At 37.3% G+C, this 26,518-nt stretch overlaps 1 protein-coding gene and 1 pseudogene across 4 annotated transcripts in view; one reads left to right on the top strand and one right to left on the bottom strand.

Annotated features, from left to right (window-relative positions):
- EDA (ectodysplasin A) overlaps window positions 1-26,518 on the bottom strand; it is a 383,358-nt gene that overhangs the window by 60,991 nt on the left and 295,849 nt on the right. The gene's annotated exons all lie outside the window — the stretch shown is intronic.
- Window positions 6,943-8,636, top strand: LOC107532904 (set1/Ash2 histone methyltransferase complex subunit ASH2 pseudogene; annotated as a pseudogene).

Consider the following 26,518-nt stretch of genomic DNA (forward strand, 5'->3'; position numbering starts at 1 on the left):
AACTATATGCCAACAAGCTGGACAACATGGGTGAAACAGACAAATTCCTAGAAGCATACAATCTTCCAAAGTTGAATCAAGAAGAGGCAGGAAACCTGAGTAGGCTAGTAACAACAAATGAAATTGAAACAGTAATCAAAAAAACTCCCAGCAAACAAAAGACCAGATGGAATTACGGGTGAGTTTTACCAAATATTCAAAGAAGAATTAACACCTATTCTACTCAAACTATGCCAGAAAATTCAAGAGGAGGGAAAACTCCCAAACTCTTTTTATGAGGCCAGCATCATCCTAATCCCAAAACCAGATAAAGATACTACAAAGAAAGAAAATTACAGGTGAATATCTCTGATGAACAGAGATGTTAAAATCCTCAACAAAATACTAGCAAACTAGATCCAGCAATACATTAAAAAGATCATAAACCAAGACCAAGTGAGATTTATTCTGGGAATGCAAGGCTGATATAATATCCGCAAATCAATAAATGTGATATATCACATAAACAAAATGAAGGAAAAAATCATACGATCATATCAATAGATGCAGAAAAAGCATTCGACAAAATCCAGCACCCATTTCTGATAAAAACTCTCAGCAAAGTGGGAACAGAGGGATCATACCTCAACATAATAAAGGCCATATATGACAGACCTACAGCCAACATCATACTCAATAGGCAAAAACTAAAACCATTTCCCTTAAAAACCGGAACAAGACAGGGATGCCCACTCTTACCACTCATTAACAAAGTACTGGAAGTCCTTGCCACAGCCATCAGACAGGAAGAAAACATAAAAGGTATCCAAATGGAGAGGAGGAAGTAAAACTGTCATTATCTGCAGATGACATGATACTGTACATAGAAAACCTTAAAGTCTCCATCGAAGTACTACTAGATTTAATAAATAAATTCGGCAAGATAGCTGGATACAAAACCAACATCTGGAAATTGGTGGCATTCTTATACAACAATGAACTTTCAGAAAGAGAAACTAAAAAAACAATACCATTTGCCATTGCAACTAAAAAAATAAGATACCTAGGAATAAACTTAATCAAGGATGTAAAAGACCTGTACTTGGAAAACTACATGACACTGAAAAAAGAAATAGAGGAAGATTTAAACAAGTGGAAGAATATACCATGTTCATGGATTGGAAGAATTAATATCATTAAAATGTCCTTACTACACAAAGGAATTTATAATTCAATGCAATTCCTACTAAAATGCCAACAGCACATTTCACAGATCTAGAATAAACATTTCAAAAACCGATATGGAACCAAAAAAGATGCTGAATAGCTGCAGCTATTTTGAGAAAAAAAGAACAGAGTGGGAGGGATCACTTTACCAGATATCAAACTACTACAAAGCCATTGTAATCAAAACAGGCTGCTATTGGTACAAAAACAGACATATAGAACAATGGAACAGAACAGAGACCCCAGAAATAGACGCACACAATTATGGTCAGTTAATATTTGACAAAGGAGGCAAGAGCATACAATGAAATAAATACAGCCTTTTCAATAAATGATGCTGGGAAAATTGTACAAGTACTTGCAGAAAAATGAATCTAGACCACCAACTTTCACCATATACAAAAATAAACTCAAAATGGATAAGACTTAAATGTAAGTTGCAAAATTGTAAAAATCCTGGAAGAAACATAGGCAGTAAAGTCACAGACATCTCACATAGTGGAATTTTCAGTGACACATCTCCTAGGGCAAGAGAAACAAGGAAAAGTAAACATAGGAAACTACATCAAACTAAAAAGCTTCTGCACAGCAAAAGAAAACAGCTTCAAAATACAAAGGAGCCCCATGGTCTGGGAAAACATATTTGCCAAGGATGTATCTGATAAGGGGCTAATTTCCAAAGTGTACAGAGAACTCATACTACTCAGCAAGAGGAAGACAAACAATCCAATTAAGGAATGGGCAAAAGACCTGAATAGATACTTCTTCAAAGAGGACATACAGATGACCAAGAGACATATGAAAAAATGCTCAAGGTCGCTGATCATCAGAGAGATGCAAATTAAAACCACACTTCACATCTGTCAAAATGGCTACCATCAACAAATCAACAAATGACACATGCTGGCGAGGATGTGGAGAAAGGGGAACACTAGTACACTGCTGGTGAGAATGCAGACTGGTGCAGCCACTATGGAAAACAGTATGGAGGTTCCTCAAAAAATTAAAAATGGAACTGACTTTTGTCCCATTGATCCCATTTCTGGGAATGTATCCTAAAAACCCCAAAACACCAGTTAGAAAGATCTTATGCACCCCTATGTTCATAGCAGCATTATTTACAATAGCTAAGATCTGGAAACAGCCCAAGTGCCCATCAGTAGATGAGTGGATCAAAAAGCTGTGGGACATTTACATCACGAAATACTATGCAGCTGTAAAGATACAGGTTCAAACTTGTTGCCAGTCCACTCAGCAAATGTCCCCACACATATCAAGTCTAGCTGTCACCTGCTGGGTGCGTGCACACCTTTGAGTTGGGGCAGAGTCTCAGGGAGTCATGAAGGTGAGGCTAGTAGACTTTATCAGGTCCAAACAGACCAAGATTTGGCCATGTGAAAAGAGGGCTCTCCTCCAGTTGGGCATCTGAGGGCAAATGACCACTGTTCTAGAGCCACAGAGCTCAGTTTGTTCAATATTCTGCTGGCAGGAGACAGAGCTCAGCTGGATGGGACTGCCACAGGTCAGCAGGATGGGGTTGCTAGGAGTCAGGAGGATGGAGTTAGTGGATTTCCCTTGAGAGGGTGGTGTCAGTCAGGCTTGGGAAAGGTGGGGTGTTGTGTCCCCTTCTCCAGATCCACACCAATCAGTCTGTCCCAGATTTTACCCCAATCTCTTTAGGGCAGTGCCACTCGGCATTGGGCAGGTGGGGCCTCTAGAGCTGGAGCCTGAGCCGAGTGTGGGTCAGCCAGAACCCCCAAGGGTGGTTCTAGTGGATCTTCTGTGAGAGAACAGTGCCAGTCACGTTCATGGGAAAGTGGAGGGAATGATCCCTTCCCCAAAGCCACACAACTCAGTCATTGACACTCCCTGAGTCTGCCCATAGACTATACCCTAGCCAAGGCAGCTGACTCCTTAGCAGAGTGTAAGCTCCACCGGGTGAGTCAATAGGGAGTGCAGGCGGTGGGGCTATTGCTTTCCCATAGGTTGATGCCGCTTGGAGGGGAAGTTTCTACCCAAGAAAGAAACTCATAGAAACAAACACCAATAGGCAGCCAAAATGGTGGGACAAAGAAGCAGACCCCAAATGAAAAACAGGGGAAATATCCAGAAAAAGAGCTGAATGAAATAGAGGAGAGCAATTTATCAGATATAGAGTTAAAAGTAATGGTTATAAGGATGTCCAACCACATGAAAAAGGACATAGAAACCATAGAAAAGGACCAGTCAGAAATGAAGACTACAATATCTGAAATGAAGAATACAATGGAAGGAATAACCAGTATGTTGGATGAAGCAGCGGATCTAATCAGCAATTTGGAAGACAAGGTAGAAAAAATGCCCAATCAGAGCAGCAAAAGGGAAAAGAATTTTTTAAAAAGAGGATAGTTTAAGGGACTTTTGAGACAACATGAAGTGTAACAACATCTCTATCATAGGGACACCAGAAGGAGAAGAGAGAGAGCAAGGAATGGAGAATATATCTGAAAAATGACTGAAAACTTCCCTAACCTGGTTAAGGAAAAAGAAACACAAGTCCAGGAAGTACAGAGAATCCCAAACAAGATGAAGCCAAAGAGGCCAAACAAAGACACATCATAATTAAAATGGCAAAGGTTAAAGACAAAAAGATAGTCTTAAAAGCCACAAGAGGATGACAGTTACCTGCAAGGGAGCTTCCATAAGCCTGTTAGCTTATTTATCAACAGAAATATCTCAGGCCAGAAGGCATTGGCATGAAATATTCAAAATGATGGAAAGAAAAAAAAAAAGACCCATAACCAAGACTACTTTACCCAGGAAGACTATCATTTAAAATTTAAGCAGACTGTTTGATCACTACACAGAACTCTCTCCTGCTACTACTTTATAGCCACACCCACTCTCCTTCCCCCATCATTCCCAATTCCTGACAACCATTGTGTTTTCCATTTCTATAATTTTGTCATTTGAGAATGTCATATAAACAGAATTATACATTTTTTTATACTGGCTGTGTTTTCCATCACTATAATACCCTTGACAATCAAGTCACCACACCAATCTACATGTGACAAAATGACATGGAACTTTACAAATGTATTGTACCAATGTTACTCTCCTGGTTTTGATACTGTACTGTATTTACCCAAGATGTAACCACTGGGGGAAGGTAGGTGAAGGGGAGATGAGGCCTCTCTGTAATATCTCTGAAATTTTTTGTGAATTTATAATTATTTAAAAATAAAAAGTTGAAAAAAATTTTAAAAATAAATTGAAGGAGAAATAAAGAGCTTCCCAGATGAAAAAAGTTAAAGGAGTTTGCTACCACCAAACGAGTATTACAAGAAATGTTAATGGGCCCTAGCCCATTTGGCTGAGTGGTTAGAGTGTTAGCCTGCAGATTGAAGGGTCCCAGGTTAGATTCCAGCCAAGGGCATATACCTCGGTTGCAAGCTTGGCCCCCATCCCTGGTTGGGATGTATTCGGGAGGCAACTAATCGATGTGTCTCTCTCACATCAGTCTCTCTCTCTCTCTCTCTCTCCCTTCCACTGTCTCTGAAAAGCAATGGAAAAATACACTCAGGTGAGGATAAAAAAAAAAAAAAAAGAAATGTTAATGGGCTTGCAAGAAGACGGAGAAAAAAGAAAGAAGAAAGAAAGCAAGAAAGAAAGAAGAAGAAGAAACCTAGAGGAACGTAGGTAAAAGAATAAAATGGCAATAAATTTGTATCTATCTAAAATCACTTTAAAGGCTACCTGTTTGGGACCTCTCTTGCTGCAGCGGGAGCTTTTGTCTCTCCTCTCTTCAATAAACTTTTGCTTTCCCTTACCAAAAATAAATAAATAAATAAATAAATAAATAAATAAATAAATAAATAAAATGACTTTAAATGTAAATGTCTAAAATGCTCCAATCAAAAGACATAGGGTAGCTGAATGGTTAAGAAAACAAGACCCAGGTATATGCTCTCTACAACAGACCCACCTGAGAACAAAACATACACACAGAGTAAAAGTAAAGGAATGGAAAACTATATTTCATGCAAAAGGAAATTTTTAAAAAGCTGGGGTATTAATACTTATATTTGACAAAAGACTTTAAAACAAAGGCTATGGTAAGACATAAAGAAGGACATAATGATAAAGGGATCATTCCAACAAGAGGATATAACACTTGTAAACATTTATGCACCCAATATAGGAGCACCTACCTAAATGTGTAAAGCAAATCCTGATGGACATAAGGGGAGAGATTGACAGTAATACGGATATAGTAGGGGATTTTAACATTCCATTGACATCAATGGATAGATTTTCCAGACAGAAAATCAACAAGGAAATGGCAGCCTTAAATGACACACTACATCAGATGGATTTAATTGGTATCTTCAGAACATTTCATTCCAAAGCAGCAGAATATACATTCCTTTCAAGTGCAAGTACTGTATATAGAGAACCCTAAAGATTCCACCAAAAAGCTACTAAAACTAATAGATGAGTTCAGTAAAGTAGCAAGACACAAAATAAATATCCAGTAATCAGATGCATTTTCATACACCAATAATGAAAACAATACCATTCACAATTGCTTCAAAAAGAATAAAATACCTAGGAATAAATTTAACAAAGGATGTAAAAGACCTGTACTTGGAAAATTAGAAGACACTGAAGAAAGAAATTGAAGAAGATACAAATAAGTGGAAGCATATACCATGTTCATGGATAGGAAATATTAACCTCATTAAAATGTCCATACTACCCAAAGCAATCCATAGATTCAACTCAACTCCTGTCAAGATACTAATGGTGTATTTCACAGAACTAGAACAAATAATCCAAAAATTTATATGGAACCACAAAAGACCTTGAATAGCCACAGCAATATTGAAAAAGAACAAAGTTGGAGGAATCATGCTATCTGATATCAAACTATACTACAAGGCCATAGTAATCAAAACAACATGGTACTGGCATAAAACAGACATATACGAAAAATGGAACAGAATAGGGAGCCCAGAAATAAACTCATGCCTATATGGTCAATGAATATTTGACAAAGAAGGCAAAAACATACAATGGAGTAAAGATAGTTTATTCAGTAAATGGTGTTAGGAAAATTGGACAGATGTGTGAAAAAATGAAAATAGAACACCTTCTTATACTGTACACAAGAATGATACATCTGATAAGGGGTTATTATCCAAAGTATATTAATAGCAAACAACAAACAATCCAATTAAAAAATGAGCAAAGGACCTGATTAGACACTTCTCCGAAGAGAACATACAGATGGCCAATAGATATATGAATAGATGCTCAGTGTGAGTAATCGTCAGGGAAATGCAAATTAAAACCATAATGAGATCACCTCACACCTGTCAGAATGGCTGTTATCAATAAATCAACAAACAACAAGTGTTGGTGAGGATATGGAGAAAAAGGAATCCTGGTGCACTGTTGGTAGGAATGCAGATTGGTTCAGCCACTGTGGAAAGCAGAATGGAGTTACTTCAAAAAATTAAAAATGGCCCTAACCGGTTTTGCTCAGTGGTTAGAGTGTTGGCCTGAAGAATCTTGGGTTCAATTCCAGACAAGGGCATGTACCCTGCTTGCATGCTTGACTCCCGGCCCTGGTTGGAGTGTGTCTAGGAGGCAACCAATCAATGTGTCTCTCTCACATCAATGTTTTTCTCTCTCTCCCCCTTCCACTCTCTTTAAAAAGCAATGGACCCTTTCAGCAGCTTTTAAGGGATGCAAACTCTGTTGATGTAAGTGGTGGTTTGGAGACAGAATCCTCTAATGGAAAAGATACACTAGAAGGTGCTGGGGATACTTCTGAGGCAATGGATACTCAAGCCGGCTCTGTGGATGAAGAGAATGGCTGACAGTTGGGAGAAGTAGAGCTGCAGTGTGGGATATGTACAAAATGGTTCACAGCAGACACCTTTGGCATAGATATCTCATCCTGTTTACCCTTCATGACCAACTACAGTTTTCACTGCAATCTGTGCCATCATAGTGGGAATACCTATTTCCTCCGTAAGCAAGCAAACTTGAAGGAAATGTGCCTTAGTGCTTTGGCCAACCTAACATGGCAGTTCCGAACACAAGACGAACACCCAAAAACCATGTTCTCCAAAGACAAGGATATCATACCATTTACTGATAAGTACTGGGAGTGCATGATGACCAGATAGAGACTTGGGAAAATGACTTGGCCAAATAACATTGTTAAAACAATGAGTAAAGAAAGAGATGTATTCTTGGTAAAGGAACATCCTGATCCTGGGAGTAAGGACCCAGAAGAAGATTACTCCAAATTTGAACTTTTGGATCAGGATCTTAGTAACATTTGTCCTGCTTATGACAACCAAAAACAAAGCAGTGCTGTGTCTACCAGTGGGAATTTAAATGGGGGAATTGCAGCAGGAAGCAGTGGAAAAGGAAGAGGAGCTAAGTGCAAACAGCAGGATGGAGGGATCACAGGGACCACCAAAAGGGCCCATAGTGACCCTTTGTTTTCTGCTCAGCACCTTCCTCCTCATGGCTACCCCTTGGAACACCTGTTTAACAAAGATGGCTATTGGTATACGCTAGCTGAGCCTGATCTCCACTCCCCTGACCCTGAGAAGCTTGACCTTGATTGCTGGGCAGGAAAACCTATTCCTGGAGATCTCTACAGAGCCTGCTTGTATGAGCGGGTTTTGTTAGCCCTACATGATTGAGCTCCCCAGTTAAAGATCTCTGATGACCGGCTGACTGTGGTTGGAGAGAAGGGCTACTCTATGGTACAGGCTTCTCATGGCGTACAGAAAGGTGCTTGGTACTTTGAAATTATGGTGGGTGAGATGCCACCAGACACTGCTGCTAGACTGGGCTGGTCTCCACCATTGGGTAACCTTCAAGCTCCCTTAGGTTATGATAAATTTAGCTATTCTTGGCGGAGCAAAAAGGGAACCAAGTTCCACCAGTCCATTGGCAAACACTATTCTTCTGGCTATGGACAGGGAGATGTCCTAGGATTCTATATCAATCTTCCTGAAGACATGGAGACAGCCAAGTCACTGCCTGATACTTATAAAGATAAGGCTTTGATAAAGTTCAAGAGTTATTTGTATTTTGAGGAAAAAGACTTTGTGGATAAAGCAGAGAAGAGCCTAAAGCAGACTCTCCATAGTGAGATAATATTTTATAAAAATGGTGTCAATCAAGGTGTGGCTTACAAAGATATTTTTGAGGGGGTTTACTTTCCGGCCATCTCACTGTACAAGACCTGCATGGTTTCCATTAACTTTGGACCATGCTTCAAGTATCCTCCAAAGGATCTCACTTACTGCCCTATGAGTGACATGGGCTGGGGTGCCATCATAGAACATACTTTGGCTGATGTCTTATAGCATGTGGAAACAGAAGTAGATGGGAGGCAGAGTCCTCTGTGGGAACCCTAACCAGGTCCCTCTTTCTTTTCAGACATGGACTTTCTGGGGAATAACACTGGGTGATTTTCTTTTGTTTTTTTAGCTGTCGCAAACGTTATCCTGAAGATACTGCAGAACATAGCCTTTGCTGTTAGCAAGCTGAAAGGCTGGGTGAGACTGGGAGAGACTCCCTGTCCTTCAATACTCTCCCTGCTTCTGGTGACTTCTTTTCATTTTGTGTGCCATATGCCAACAACTGCTGACCCTAGGATCCCAGAAGCTCCCTGTGAAACTGGTGCTGTACCACATTCCCCACCACTGGGCCTTGTTATCTTACTGTCTTCTCTAGGAGTGGATAATATTGTCCAAGTAGCTAACTTATTTAGAAACTTTTGTTCTCCTGTGGGCATTGACTCCATCCCACCTGATGTGCAGGGAAGTTGTGGGCCTGTTTCTGAGAACAGCTGAATCAATGGTTGTATATACCAAACCAATCTAAGAGCTTTCTTTTGGGTGTGCTTTGTTTTTGTTATTAATTTTGAAATATACTTTGAACACTGGGATCTCTGAAACTACCATGTTTCTAGAACTGTAATTGTGAAAGGGTCTCACATTCAGCTTTACAATTAGAAATTCTTCCCAAATAAAACATGATTAAGTGTGAGGGGAAAAAAGCAATGGAAAAAATATCCTCAGGCAAAGATTAAAAAAAAAAAAAAGGAAATGCCTTATGATCTAGCAATTTCACTTCTGAGAATTTCTTCAAAGAAACCTGAAACCAAAATTCAAAAGTATGTATTCACCCCTATGTTCATTGCAGTGTTATTTACAATAGCCAAGATTTGGAAACAGCCCAAGTATCCATCAGTAGATGAGTGGATGGAAAAGCTTTGGTACATTTACACCATGGAATACTACTCAACAGCAAAAAGAAGAAAATCTTACCCTTTGTGACAGCATGTGTGGACTCAGGGAGACTCATGCTAAGTGAAATAAGCCAGTCAGTGAAAGACAAGTACCATATGATTTCACTCATATGTGGAATCTAATGAACAAAATGAACTAACAAGCAAAATAGAGACAAACTCATAGAGAGCAGGCTGACAGCTGTCAGGGGTGGGAGGTTGCAGGGCTGGGAGGAAGGGTTGGAGGGATTGAGCAGAAAAGAAAAAAAAGAGAAAAATTCATATACAAGGACAACAGTGTGCTGATTGCTGGGAGGAGGGGCCTCAGGAGAGGTGGAGGAGTGTGTAGGGGAGATAGATAAATAGTGATGGACAGAGACTTGACTTGGGGTGGTGAATACACAATACAGTGTACAGATGATGTGTTGTGGAATTGTGCACCTGAAATCCGTATAATTTTATTAACGAGTTTTGCCCCAATAAATTCAATAAAAGGAAAAAATAGAGAAAAACTTTTTTTTTTCCAAAATGGGCAGAGGATCTGAACAAATATTTTCTCCAAGGACATACAGATGGCCAACAGGCACATGAAAAGATGTTCAACATCACTAATTATTAGGGAAATACATATCAATATCACAGTGAGCTATCACCTGATATAAAGGGTGTCCCCCAAAATGTATATACACTTTAACAGACGATAGCTCAATTTTGAAAATAAAATGCATTTTAATAAATATTGCCTTTATAATAATTCAAAGTGTGTGTATACATTTTGAGGGGACACCCTATATTTCTGATGTATTGATCTTGTTAATACCCTTATGAATGATCAGGATGTGTGTTTGGCCATTCCTTTTTCTTGCCCAAGAAATTAAGCAGAGGTTTTTCCCTCCTAAGTCCCACAGCCAGTTAGAAGCTGAACTAGATCTAAAATCCAAATCTATTTTCAACCAAATGCTCTGTCTAATCTACCATTCTGTTCAATAAATTAGATCACACAGTGTTCCATAAATGGGACACATTTCTATATAGCAAAAGCAAACTAAAAATGTTAAATATAGGTCATTAATATAAAAAACTCTCACAGGTTGTTCATTTGTGTTTCAGAGTCCTTTTTATATTTCTGTGATCTCTGAACAAGTTTGCCATGTTATGTGCTCTTATGGCATTTAAACAAAGGCATAGATAGTGTAAGATAAACCCAGACAGGGTTTGGTGTAAATGGTTTTAGGTGATAATTTTGTTGATAACTATTTTCTGGACATGTGCATTATATTACTTTTGAATTAAACCTACATGTGGTTTCTTAGTTCAAGGAATTGTCATTGGACTAGGAGGAGGAAGCAAGACAAAAACAAATATATGATCAATAAAGAAATAAATTGGAATTGAGGAATAAGGGGTTAGGTTAGAAGAAGAATGATAATGGACTAAAGGGTATAGAGTATAGTCTTGAACAATGACTTAAAATGTGTTCCAGAAAAGCCTTGGTTGGAATGCCTAGTTCAAGTCTGCCATTTTTCTGTAAAAGGAAGAGAAAATAGATCCTAATCAGAATACCAGTAAGAGTAAAGTTTGTATTTATTTCTCTCATGCAGGTCTTAACAAATGCAAGGGCTGGGTTCATATAGAATATGATTGAAAATTCACTGGTATGGTTCTTAAGATTATAATGCTGAATAAATTCATTTCATTGAATGGACAACAAAACAATTTCAAATTATTTGTTTCATGAAATGCATCCAAAATCTTTGAACTTATCAATAATGTGAACAAAGAAAATAGCTTCTGTAAACTCCATGGCACTTAGCCCAGCCTTGGAAAGGAAAAAGCTGTTCCTGAGATCTAAGACGGTGGCAGAGTAAGTGGATGTTACACTCACCCCCTCCCAGGACCAATCTGGAATTACAACTAAATTATAGCACAATCAACTTGAGTAATCAACTGAAGACTAGCTGAACAGAAGTCTCATAACCAAGGATCTACAGAAGAAGCAACACTGAGACTGGTAGGAAGGGTAGAGACTTGAAAAGGGCTCGTCCCACTCCCATAGGCAGCTGAGATTCTGGAGGCATATCTCAGCTGCAAAGGTTCCCTGTGAGGAATGTGCAGTCTCGACCCCATATTGGGCTCCCCAGCCTGGAGCACCAGAGCTGGAAGGAGGCACCCATAAAACATCTGGCTATGAAAATCAGTGGGAATTCTACCTGTCAGGGAGAGATGAAGTCCACTAGAGACATAGATGCCCTCTTAAGGGGTGCACAAAATTTTGTTCACAACTACTCACCCTGGGCTCTGGAGGAGGGTGCTGACTAGAGTCACATGAGGAGAGTCTGGGGTTGTGGCTCTGGGGAGAGAGCTGAACGGCAGCTGCCAGGATCCCTGTGCTGAGTCATTCTTCCATACTGCAGAAATCATCTTTCTTGAAAAGAGCATTCCCCTTCATATGGTATGATCCTGGGGGAAAGCAATAGTCCCACCTTTTGCACTCCCTATTACCCCATACTGCGGAGCTAAGGCCCTGCTGAGAACTTCTCTGCCTTGGCTAGGGTGTAGAGGACAAAGGAGGCAAAAATATACAATGGAGTAAAGATAGTCTATTCAATAAACGGTGTTGGGAAAATTGGACAGATAACATGCAAAACAAAATGAAATTAAATAACTTTCTTACATTATATACACAAGAATTATCTCAAAATGGGTAAAGGACTTAAATGTTAGACTCTAAACCATAAAAATACTAGAAGAAAACATAGGCAGTAAAATCTCAGACATTTCTCATAACAATATTTTCTCTGATATATCTCTTTGGGCAAAGGAAACAAAAGAAAAATAAACAAATGGAACTTCACCAAACTAAAAAGTTTTTGCACAGCAAAGGAGATCATTAACAAAATGAAAAGACAACCCACTGAATGGGAGAACATATTCGCCAACAATTAAATCTGACAATGGGTTAATATCCAAAATTTATAGACACAGCATACAACTCAACACCAAAAAAACAATCCAATTAAAAAATGGACACTTCTCCAAAGAGGACATACAGATGTCTGATAGACATATGGAAAGATGCTCAATGTCATTAATAATCAGAAAAATGTAAATTAAAACCACAATGAGATATCACATACATGTGAGAATAGCTATCATCAATAAATCAACAAACAACAAATGTTGGCGAGGATGTGGAGAAAAGGGAACCCTGGTGCACTGTTGGTTGGAATGCAGACTGGTGCAGCCAGTGTGGAAAGCAGAATGAAGTTACCTTAAAACGTTAAAAATGGAACTGCTTTATGGTCCAGTGATTTCACCTCTGGCATGTATCCTAAGAATCCTAAAACACTAATTTGAAAGAATATATGCACCCCTATGTTCACTGTAGCACTATTTACAATAGCTAAGATCTGGAAACAGCCCAAGTGCCCATCAGTAGATGAGCGGATAAAAAAGCTGTGGAACATTTACACCATGGAATACTACTTGACTGTAAAAAAGAAGGAAATCTTACCTTTTGGATAGAATGGATGGACCTGGAGAATATTATGCTAAGTGAAATAAACCAGTCAGAGGAACACAAGTACCATACGATTTCATTTATATGAGGAATTTAATGAATAAAATAAATGAGCAAACAAAATAGAAACAGACTCAGATACAGAAAACCGACTGATAGCTGTCAGAGGGGATGGAGGTTGTTGGGATGGGTGAAAAAGATGAAGGGATTAAGCAAAGGGAAAAACCATCATAGACACAGAGTACAGTTAGGTGATTACTAGATGGGGGGGAGAGGTAAAAGAGGGTATAGGGGGATAAATGGTGACAGAAGGAGACTTAACTTGGGGTGGTAAACACACAATGCCAGATGATATATTATAGATGATATATACAGATGATATATTATAGAATTATACACCTGAAACCTGTATAATTTTATTAACCAATGCCACCTCAATAAATTCAATAAAATTTTTTTAAAAGCTCTTCCTTTATTAATGATTTTTATATAGGGCCTCAGGCAATTTGGAAAGAAAATTTTTAAGATCTAGTGCATAATCCAAATCTGATCTTTGGATTCTTTTCCCCCCCTACAGCTAACTTCATTAAAATATTTCCTAAGAATAGAGAAAAAACTATGAAGAAAAATGGAAGCATTATGTTTTTTCCAGATCATTACACTCACATCAGAAGTTTGCTTCATACCCACTAGGAGAAATATTCAGGTTATTTGTTGCCGATCAATACACTGAAACAGTGATTCTTAGTTCTGGTCTTGCAATATCCCATCGGGTCACTGATTTTTTTTGAGGGGTATTAGGAAATTCTTGAAACTTTAATGTCAGTTTACTTTAGCTTTTTTGTATAAATATATGCCAAACAGCAGTTCTTTTAGGGAGGAGTAGAAGATTTGGCCAGGGAAAGAAATCCAAAATCCAGTTAACAATAGAGATTTTAAGTTCAGTGGTGGGAATTGCTCCTTTAACTCTGCTTGGCACAAACATCAAGCCATGATCTTCCATTGATTCTTCGGTGTCAGAGAAAGTGAGAAAGAAGAGGGATAACTTTGACTCTCAGGTTGTAAAACCTTAAAAACACATATACCTAGCAAGTCTACTTAATTGTTAATAGTGGCTCTGTCTGGGAACTGAGGTTGTCATGTTACATTCCTTGTGTTAAAGAAAATAAATTGTACTTAGACAAACTAAGTACCTTTAAGTCTGAAAACAATTGGTTACAAAGACTTGTGTTATAGGATTCTTAAACCATCATTGTAGAATAGAAATATGATGTAAGCCACAAATTTGAGTCATATATGTTAATGCTAAATTTTCTATTAGCTATATTAAAAAAGTAAAAAGAATCTGGTGACAATTTTAATTTGACATTTTATTTAACTCAATATATCCAAAATATTATAATTTCAACATGTACTTTGTATAAATATGTATTTTTCCACTGTTTGCAACTTTTTATTGTTGACATTATTACAGGTGTTCCCTTTTGCCTCCCACCTCCATCCAGTCCCCCCTCCACCCAGCCTTTACCACATTGTTGTGTGTGTCAATGGGCTATGCGATATGCATATATGTTCTTTGGCTAATCTCTTCCAGTTTCCCCCACCCTCATCTCCTCTGAGATCTGTCAGTATGTTCCATGTATCCATGCCTCTTGTCCTATTTTGTTCATCAGTTTATTTTGTTCATTAGATTCCACATATAAGTGAGATCATGTGAAAGTTGTCTCTCTCTGATTGGCTTATTTCACTTAACATAATGGTCTCTAGGTCCATCCATGCTGTGGAAAAGGGTAAGAGATCCTTCATTTTTACAGCCATGTAGTATTCCATTGTGTAAATATACCACAGCTTTTTTATCTACTCATCTACTGATGGGCACTTGGGCTGTTTAAAAATATGTATTAATTAGATATTTTACATTGCTTTTTGTGTACTGTTTGAAATATGGTATGTATTTGACATTTCCAACATATCTTAATTCCTATTGGTCTAAATGTAGAGCTTACTTTATTTATTCAACTTTTAAAAAACAATGTAAATAATTATCTGGTAACCAATCACCCAAAACAAAAGCTAAGACCATTTTTCAAAACTTACTTCTAATCACATTCATTCTCATTTCCCTACCTCTGCCCCACCTAAGGTAAACTTGATCTTGAACCTTGTCTTCATCATTCCCTTGATTTCCTTTTCATATTTGCATCACATTTATATGTACTCTTAAAAATGTTTTTATAAAATAAAGACTTAGTTGTTTTGTGACATTATATAAAGGTTATGCTATATTTAATATTTTGGGAGTTAATTTTTTCAGTATTCAATTAGGCTTATTATTATAGGTCAAAGGTGACTTGTTTCTTAAATGTATTTAGTACATATATAGGTTTGTAACTATTTTTTCTAGTTTTATTGAGATATAATTGATATTATGTTGTATTAACTTAAGGTGTACAGTATAATGATTTGATATTTGTATATATTGTGGAATGATCGCATAAGTGTAGTCAACATTCATCCCCTCCCATAGTTACAAATTTTTTTGTTGTGATGAGAACTTTTAAGATCTACTCTCTTAGGAACTTTTAAATATACAATACAGTATTTTAACTATAGTTACCATGCTGTACATTACATCTCCATGACTTATTGATCTTATAACTGGAAGTTTGTACCTCTTGACTACCTTCACCCATTTATCCCACCCTCAACCCTTCTCTGCCTCTGGAAAACACCAATTTGTTCTCTGTTTCTATGAGTTCAGGTTTTTATATTCCACATAGGAGTGAGAACATACAGTACTTGTCTTTCTCTGTCTTGCTTATTTCACTTAGCTTAATGCCCTCAAGTTTCATCCATGTTGTCATAAATGGCAGGATTTCCTTTTGTTTTATGGCTGAATAATTTTCCATTGTATATATGTATACCACCTTTTTCTTTATCCATTCACCCATGGATGGAAATTTAGGTTGTTTCCATGTCTTGACCATTGTAAATAATGTTGCAATGAACATGGGAGCACAGATATCTTTCGAGATAGTGATTTTATTTCCTTTGGATATATACCCAAGTTTGTTTGTTTTTTTGACAACTTTAGCATAGGAGACTTATTTTTTATAAACTTAAAATTATATTAATAAGATTCATTCATACCACTAAGTATTGCTGCATTTCATTGGTATGACTATATCATAGTTTATCCAAATGTTAGCCCATTGACAGGCATTTGAGTTGTTAGATTTTGCTACTGTATATTCTTGTCTAAGTCTGTTACTGCATACATGTAAGAGGTTTTTCTGGGGTAGAGATCTAGGAATTCACAATTCTAATTCAACTGAAACAAGTATGTAGTAGATGAGGGAGAAGGCAATGGAGACCATCCAGAGAGAGTTGCAATATGGGTCAGAACCAGTAAGAAGAGGAACTGGTAGGGATAAGGATACTTGTGGAGGCCCAAAAACATTATGAATGGCAGTTGGTCCTAGTTTTCCAATCTTATTTTGCTCTAGTGGGCTGCAGCAAGTGGAGTTAAAGCTTGGAACAATAGCAGTGGGTACAGATAGGCCCTACTGCTGAAAGTTCCCATATAAAATTTGACAATGCCAACACAGCTGGAGAACTTGGGGCCTGTCTTCCCTAGACCTTCCACCCTTCTTGTTCTTGGTGGTCAGTCCCTTTCCTCTGCATCCTGTAAGTTGCCTTTCTGCACAGGGGTATCGTACTGGCAGGGCAAGAGAAGAACCTGACTTTTGGTGTACATGAAAGCATTCTCTGGGAGTAGGGGAAAGGTGGAAATTCTAAAATAAGGAGTTTTTAATCTGCTCTTGACTGCATTAAAGTTCATAACTATGAGCACAGTAAGAATCACCTTCAGGAGTTAGGGTTTATTTTAGCTGGTTCTAATGGAAAAGCATAAATTTGGGACTGTTAGCTGGATCAACTATAAGGGAATGAATCTGAAGGAAGAGGGGAAGAGGAATTTACATAAAGTTAGGAATGAGATAAAGCAATAGGTAGTTCAGGGCCTAAGCCAAGGGCTTGACAATGTGGAAAAGGAAAATTACACAGGTGCATACAGGGATATAGAACTCAGATTTGTCCAGGGCTTTACATTTTAAATGTGTTTTTCAAATTACACTATATTTCATCTCCACAGTAACCCAGTAAAGTGGGTACTACCATTTTTGACATTTTATAGGAACTGAGGCTGAGAGATTAGTAAGCACATTCAAAATTTCATAGCAAATATGTAGCAGACCTGCAACTTGAACCCAGGTCCCTAAATACAAAATAAAAGTATGTGTCATTGCCACAGTAATTTAAAAGTAAGTTATTGAAATGTGTTACAAATATTTTGTTGCTAACAGAGTACTGAAGGTCACTAATGATTTAAATAAATAAACAGTGGAATAGATTTAATGGTGTTTCTGTAATAGTGTCACTCTCATTTGAATTCTCATACATTTTCTTGAGCATGAAAGAAAGGGGCCAGCATGCTAGAAAAATGCAGAAAACCCCAAGGACCTCAGGGAGGGAGCCCCCATGTGAATGCTATCCAAACTGTGAATTATGCCGACAAAAGGTCAAGATCTGCCACATTATACCATAACAGAGAAATAATAAAATTTGGGAAATGAAGGGTGAGATAATATGTGATGATAAATTACAATGCAATTTTTATTTCTTCCTTTGTGTTTAAATGTGAGAATGCAACATTTTGTGTGTTGTACAGAACTGCCCTTTGAAGTGGCCATTAGAAGACAGAATTGTTACTGTGGTACAGAATAGAACTGGAAAGGGCTCACAAGCTGCTCCCTCATGGACAAATATTTATAACTCCTTCCTTCAATCTCTCGATGATTTACCAAATATTTGCCATTATATACAACTCTTGTAGCTTCATAGACATCTGCATTATCTAAGGCCTGTCTCTTAAGATCTTTCAAATACAGCTTTTTCTTTTAAAAGAGGGACTTTTGGATGGGCCTATAGGATGTTTCTTTCAATCTACAAACATTAACTACTTGGCTATTAAGTCATCCTATGCTAGTTGCCATGCTGATGTAGAAGGGATCCTTGACTTTTCTTTTTTTAAAATATGCCTTTATTGATTTCAGAGAGGAAAGGAGAGGGAGAGAGAGACAGAAACAATGATGAGACAGTCATTGATCGGCTGCAGCCCGCAACCTGGGCATGTGCCTTGACGGGGAATCGAACCCCAATCGCTTGGATCCTAGGTCGATGCTCAACCACCGAGTGATGCCCGGCCAGGCGATCCTTGACTGCTTGTGGCTTATCACCTAGCTGAGAAGATGAGAGAAGAACATGAAAGAGATCTATAAAATATGTGTCTTTTAAGCATGCCCATGGAAAAATATAAACTAAGAAGATGAGCTATCCGAATGGAGGTTTGTTAAGGCCATGAAACATCAGAATTAGGTTCTAAAAAGATGAATAAGGATTAGAGGTGGGGAAGTAAGAAGGCAGTTCAGGAAGGGGACTGGTTTAGTAAAACCAAGAGGCTGTAACCAGCAAGGTCTGATGAAAGAGGTAAGACCACTTTGCTACTGTATTTGGTGCTCCATGGTAATGTTACATGACATATTAAGATTAGTATGCCTGCCCAGCTGGCGTGGCTCAGCAGTTGAGCATCAACCTATGATACAGGAGGACTGCAGTTTGATTCCCAGTCAGGGCACATGCCCGGGTTATGGGATCAATTCCCAGTCAGGGGCGTGCAGGAGGCAGCCGATCAATGACTCTCATCATTGATGTTTCTCTCTCTCTCTCCCTCTCCCTTCCTCTCTCTGATATTAATAAAGACATTTTAAAAAAAGAAAAAACCCTAAATTTATAAAACAACAAAAAAAGGCGAGTATGCCTTTGGTTTTCTTGTAATCCCCGATTTCTTTGAAATCTCCAAACCAATAAACTCTCTCACACCACACTGTTTCTGTATTTAACTTTTATGAGAAGTAATACTTCACATTTGTACCTCACTTTATAGTTTACATAGTATTTGCACATAGAGCATTTCATTTGACCTATATAACAATTCTGTGAAATGACATGGAGGCTGACTTGCTACAACTTAGAGGACCAGAAAGTGGGGGATCAGGACTTCAACCTAGGTCAGATTCAGTTCAATCTTTAACATTTACATGTACAGTTCTGACCAATAATTGATTTCAATAAATAATATTATTAAGGTCTTATAATATTTTGAACACAACTTACATCAGGAATTATTAAATTATGTCTGGGGTAATTTTTATGTTTAGTACCAAAGATTTTAAAAATCCATATGAAATATTTAGAATTTATTATATAATCTTTAAGATGGCTTCTAATAGACTTGGTTGAATACTATGCCTGAGATTTCTTTCTAATTACAATGTTATATAGTCTTCATCTAACAGCTTTATGCCGAGTTAACACCTTACTTACTGGCACCATATAAGAGGTTCCACAGAAGTGAGTTTTCTTGTTACTCTACTAACAGCAAACTTTAGAATGTGACAGAAATCTTTCAAAAATATTCTCTCTGTCTTGTCATGTCAGATACAGTTATCTACTGAGGACTAAGCATCATTATAAAAATCCCCCACTGGGCCATACAGTGGGGTGCTCAGTGTTTACCAAGGCATGCAGAGAAGTGTGAACCACCACATGAACAGTTCCAAGTGATTTCACTTTTCTAGTATTCCGCTTTTAGACTTCTGCTGTTCTTTACACTGCTAACTGTGCCATCTGAGGGTATCTGTATTCTCACAGCTAGTAGACCCCTTCTTCCATTCTAATTAGTTGTCTGCCAACTAAGCTCATTTCATCAGCAAGTAATGTTTATTTTATAAAGAACACTAAGACTAGAGGCTTAGTGAGGTTGGCATCAAGCCTCTCTTACAGGTGTAGAGTGAGAGGCCTCAGTGGATTGAGATTTCCCCCCTAGATCATAGAGTTTCTATCCTCCTTCCTTTTGGGGGTTCTAAGCTGTGTTCTAGATATTTGAGGTTGCTAAATAAAATACCTCATAATAATTGGGATGTAACAAAAATAATTACATTTTGTTTACAAAACTCACATTCTGTATGTTTTTGAACGATTAACAAAATCAGATGTAATGATTAAACTATCAAAGTAATAGCAGTTTGTGATATACAATTTTTATTCTTTAATTTTAAAATCATTGGTGGGAGAAGAAAAAAGAAATCTTAAGCCTTATGTAAAATATTCTATCTTAATCTTTAACAGCTTTTTCTATTTTTCTAAGTGATTTAGCATGTATTCTCTCTTTTGATCATCACAATCCTGTGAGAGAAGCAGGATAGCTCCTTTTCTCAACTATTAAAGTAGCTACATGATTGTAGTGTTTGAAAAAAGGCATTTTTATTTATTGTACCCATAACCTGAGAAGTACTATATGGACTAGTACTGTTCTCACTTTATGGTCGATACTAATAATTAGCAATTATGGAGTACCTGTTATGTGCCTGTATTGAATTAGGCATTTTACATTATCTCTAATTCTTATAATAGCTTATTAAAGGAAGCATTATTTCTGCTTTTATACAACGAGAAAACTTAGGCTGACTTGGCCAAGGCCACAAAGCAAAAAGTAGTAGAGCTAAGATTTGAAATTCAGTCTCTGTGATTTTATTTTATTATTTATTTATTTATTTATTTATTTATTTATTTATTTATTTATCTATTTATTTTTCTAAAAATATATCTTTATTGATTTCAGACAGAGGAAAGGAGAGGGAGCAAGAGAGAGACAGAAACATCAATGATAGTCATTGATCGAGCCCACAACCCGGGCATGTGCCCTGACCGGGAATCGAACCCCGATCACCTGGATCCTAGGTTGACACTCAACCGCTGAGCCATTCCAGGCCGGGCAGTCTCTGTGATTTTAAATTTGAAATCAGGTCTATGTGGCTCTAAATTCTATGCTCTTTACCCCAAGCTGTTACCGAAACCAAGGGTCAGAAAAGTTGCTTCTTGATATCAACTAAATTTTTATTTCTTGTATATATATCTCATCCATGTACTGGGAGCTTAACTGCACTAAATGTGGGCCTTGTTTCTGAAAGCTTCTGGATTTTGAATATTATGCTAGTGAATGGGAAGAACAAATTAGATTCAAGATGCTGAACTGAAACTTGTAAACAACCTCTGAGATAAAATATTTGCACCACAAATTTACCCTTCTCCTTTAAATAGGTTACAATGTAAACCTATGTTTTTAAAGAGCTTTGGAGATGGCTTGTAAAGATAATGACCAATGACTTTATGACTCATGTAAGAAGTTTCCTTTTTCTTTTGAACAAAATAGTTAAATGTGTGACCTGAAATACAAAATTTCACTTTTGGAAGCATACAATTCATACTTTAAAATTTCATAATTTCAATGTAGTTTGTTTTTAAAGAGATGAAATATATCAGAAAATTGAGGACAGAATCAAATTGCTGTATTTATAATAACTGAACATCCTCTCAGGAGATACTGTGAAGCTATCATGAAAAACACATTCTTTTTCCATTTCCATTTTAAGAAATTATATTTCTAAACAGATTAGGATCAAAACATAGTGAATTACCTAGCCAATCTTCTTCTCACTCTTCTGGCACAATGTAAGATAATGATATGGTGAATTTCATCTATAAAGGACACTACCAACTATCTGGCAGCAGACCAGGCCCACAAATTATTTTGCTATAGGGAGAATAGATCTGCACAAAGTCACCTTTTTTCTAGTACACCATGTGACAAATAGCCTAGATTGGTTAGACCCCTGGCGTGGGGTATAAATAACCCCAGTGAGGCTAGACCTAATGTGCTATAGTAATAGGGGGTGGATACTGAAAGCAGTGGTAAAATGCAGCCAAGATTCTAAGCCTACAGCAAAGCCTCCTTTGTGCACTGCCATTTCAAAAATAGCTCTCCCTATATTTCTATACACGTCAATGGCATAGGATTATGTCTTCTAAGTCAACTTAGAGTCCATTTCTCAAGTGTAGTAAGGTGGGGAAGATGCAAAGATAATTTGGGATTAAAATGCCATTTATCAAATGCCTCAGTGGGCATTTGAAAGCCCCTTAGGTGGTTTGGGGATCTTGTCACCTTTTCTCCACCCAATATTCTGGCTTCCCTCAACCCTTCCTTTAAGCCTCCTATGTTACATATTAGATTTCTTTCTTTCCTTTTTTAATCCTCACCCAAGGACATTTTTCTCATTGATTCTGAGAGGGGGGAAGGGAGAGGGAGAGGGAGAGGGAGGGAGAGAGAGAGAGAGAGAGGTGAGAGAGAAACATTGATCCATTACTTCCATATACACACCGACTAGGGATTGAACCTGCAACACAGGTATGTGCCCTGACTGGCAATCAAGCCTGCAACCTTTTGGAGTACAGGACGATGATCCAATCGACTGAGCAACCTGGCCAGGCACATACATATTAGACTTCTTAGCCAAGAGGAGAGTCAGCATATCTAGGGGATTGGTTAGCCTTTGCATTTGCTATTCCCTTTGTCAGAAATGCATTTTCTACTTTTCTTAATCAAAGTCCCATTCATTCTCCAAAATCCAATTCAAATGTCACCTCATTAATTCATGTATGCATGCCTAGTGTCAGCCATTGTGCACTTCTCCTTGGAGATGTATTTAATGCATTTGTTTGGCCATTCTGTGGCTTCTTTCTCTGTGCTTCCATGCCAATCTTATCCTACCTCCATATAAGTACTTATCACCTCTGGGAATTATTTAAAAGATTCTCTCTTTAATGAAGGCCATGTGATTCCAGAATAAGAACCCTTATCTTATGTATTTTTGTATCCCTGGGTGTAATGGATGCAATGCTTTAGAAATAGTAGATGGTTAATAAATCTCTAGCTATTACTCTACTCTCTCCCTCCCTTTCATTTACATTTGTTATTTTCTACTTACTCCTCTGACTTGATTCTCAACCCTTCTGTATTCTCAACTCTATTGTTGTATTAAAACTGCTCTCACCAATGTTGCCAACAACATCCTTCTTACTGAATCCAACGGATGGATAAGACATACTCTTTCCACTGCACTTGCTAAATTGGTAAAATGTAAGTCTAGAGATGCTAATAGCTATTTTTGCCACCTTATGGGGAGAACCTGCCTGAAGAATGAGGCCAATAGAAATGAAAGCTGAGAAAGTCCTGATGATATCATTTGAGTTCCAAGGTTCTGCCATGTTTCAAGTCAGCTTCATCAGGGACTTTACAGTTAAATGAGCCAATAAACCCCAAATCCCCTTTTTTTAAATCTTAATTCAGTTTAGGCCAGCTATCTGTCACTTGTAACCAAGAGAGTTATAATATAGCTAGTGAACTCCAGATCTATATTCCAGTCCAGATACTTTTCCTGAGCTTCAGATGCATATCTCCAATTGCTTACAGACTTTCTCCTCTGAATTTCCCACAGGTACTTGAAACCTGATCTGTCTAAAACCACACATATTCAATAATATGGTTATGTCATAATTTATTCAACCATTTCCTTATTTATAGCTAGTAGGGTTATCCCTCTTTTTGCCACAAAAATTGTTCTATAATAAACATCCTTATACATATTGACCTATGATTTGGTATTCTTATTTCTGTAGGATAGATTTCCAAAACTATAAATGCTGGATCAAAGGTATCCTAATGTTGAATTTTACTAGAGAGTTAGATTAATATCCAAAATGGTGTAACAGTTTGTATTCTCAAATGTGATACACTACATTAAGAAAATGAAGCATACAAATCATATGATCATCTCAATAGATGCCGAAAAGCATTTGTAAAAATTCGGCATCCTAAACACTGATTAAAGAAATTGATGAAAGACACAAAAAAAATGGAAAGATATCATTTTCCACAGAAACAGAAAAAATAATCCTAAAATTCATATGGAACCACAAAAGTTCCAGAATAACCCTAGCAATCATAAGCAAAAAGAACAAAGTTGATTTAAAAATATATTACAAAGGTACAGTAATCAAAACTGTATGGTACTAGCACAATAAAAGATATAGAGAGCAATCAAACAGAATTAAAGAGCCCAGAAACAAATCCATGCATTGATGGGCTACTGATCTTCAATAAGGATGCCAAGAATACACAATGGGGAAAGGATAGTCTCTTGTGTTGGGAAAAATGGATATCCCCATGCAGAAGAATGAAATGGGACCCTTATTTCACAGCATATACAAAAATTGACTCAAAATGGATTAAAGACAAACATAGACCTGAAGTTGAAAAATTGCTAGAAGAAAATATAGGGAGAAAGCTTGTTAACATTAGTCTGAGCAATAATTTTTCTGGATATGACCTCAAAAGCACAGGCAACATAAGCAAAAATAGATAAGTGTGATTGCATCAAGCTAAAAAGCTTCTCACCCTGGCTGGTGGGGCTCAGTGGATTGGAGCATCATCCTGTACACTGAAAGGTTGTGGGCTCAGTTCCCAGTTAGGGCATATACCTAGGTTGTGGGTTCGATACTCAGATGGGGCAAGTATGGGAGGCAACCTATCAATGTTTCTCTCTCACACTGATGTTTCTCTCCTTGTCTCTGTCTCTGTCTCTGTCTTTCTCTCTCTCTCCTTTTCTCTCTCCCTTCCCCTCTCTCTAAAATTAAGGGACATATCCTTGGGTGAGGATTGAAATAAATAAATAAATAAATAAATAAATAAATAAATAAATAGCCAGCTTATACACAGCAAAAGAAATAATCAACAGAGTGAAGAGGCAACTTACAGAATGGGAGAAAATATCCGCAAACTGAATATCTGATAAGGAATTAATATGCAAAATATGTAAGAAATTCAAACAACTCAATAGTGAAAATATGAATGAATGAATGAATGAATGAATGAATGAATGAATTACCTGAGTTTTAAAAATTGGCAAAAGATTTGATTAGACAGTTTCCGGAGAAGATGTACAGGTAGCCCATATCACTAATCATCAGGAAATGCAAATCAAAACCTCAATGAGAGGTCACCTCACACCTTTAGGATGGCTATTATCAATGAGACAGGAGACAACAAGTGTTGGTGAGAGTGTGGAGAAAAGGGAATCCTTGTACACTGTTGGTAGGATTATAAATTGGTATAGCCACTATGGAAAACTGAATCGAGGTTCCTTAAAAATTAAAAGTAGAAATACCATACAATCCAGCAATTCTACTTCTGGGCATATATAGGAAGGAAATGAAATCTTGAAGAGATATTTGCACTGTCATATTCATTGCAGCATTATTCACTATAGCTAAAATATGGAAATAACCTGAATGTCTATCAACAGATGAATAAGAAAAGAGAATGTGATCACACACACACACACACACACACACACACACACAGACAGACAGACAGACAGACAGGAATATTATTCAACCTTTAAAAAGAAGGAAATACTGCCATTTACAACGTGGATGAACCTGGAAGACATTCCTGGTGAAATAAGCCAGACACAGAAAGACAAATATGGCATGATCTCACTTTTATGTGGAATCTAAGAAAGTCAAACTCATAGAAACAGTGAAGAGAATGGTGGTTGCCAGGAGCTGGGGGTGGGGTATTTAGGGGAAGTGGGGAGGTGTTGGTTAAAGGGTACAAAGCTTCAATTAAGCAAGATGAATAAGTTCTAAAGATCTAAAGCACACTAGGTTGACTATAATTAACAATACTGTATATTATATTCAAAATTTGCTAAGAGAATAGATCTTGTATTCTTACCGCAAAAAAAGGTAACCATGTGAGGTGACAGAAATATTAATTAGCCTGATTGTAGTAATCATTTCACAATGATATGTATATAAAAATATCATATTGTATACCTTAAATATATACAATTTTTATTTGTCAATTATACCTCATTGAAGCTGGGAAAAGCAGTTTATATTCTTTCCACAAATACCTGGGTTTCCTACTTTTTCATTAGCATAAGATATTATCACAATATAAAATTATTGATAATATATTTCAGTGATGATGAAAATGGCATATTATGAATATTTTACCTATTTAAAAAATTAAACTCATTTATTTTATTATTTATTTATTTTTAATATGTCTTTATTGATTTAAGAGAGAGGAAAGGAGAGGGAGAGAGAGATAGAAATATCAATGATGAGAGAGACATTGATCAGTTGCCTCTTGCACGCCCCCCACTGGGGATCAAGCCCGAAACGTGGGCATGTGCCCTGACCAGGAATTGAACTGTGATCTGGATTATAGGTCCATGTTTAACCTCTGAGCCACGTGGGCCGGGCTAAACTCATTCATTTTAAATTAGTAGTACATGTAGATGTTAAAAAATCCCAAAAGATACAGAAGCATGGAAATTAAGTTAACTCTTTCCCCACCCCCACCTCAAACACTCAGCTTTCTTCCCCAAAGTAACCAGTTACCAGTTATAGATTTATCATAATTTATTTAATCACTTTCTAAACAGTGGACATTTAGGTTA

The sequence above is a fragment of the Miniopterus natalensis genome, chromosome X (assembly GCF_054644295.1).
Source record: "Miniopterus natalensis isolate mMinNat1 chromosome X, mMinNat1.hap1, whole genome shotgun sequence".
NCBI classification, from domain to species: domain Eukaryota; kingdom Metazoa; phylum Chordata; class Mammalia; order Chiroptera; family Miniopteridae; genus Miniopterus; species Miniopterus natalensis.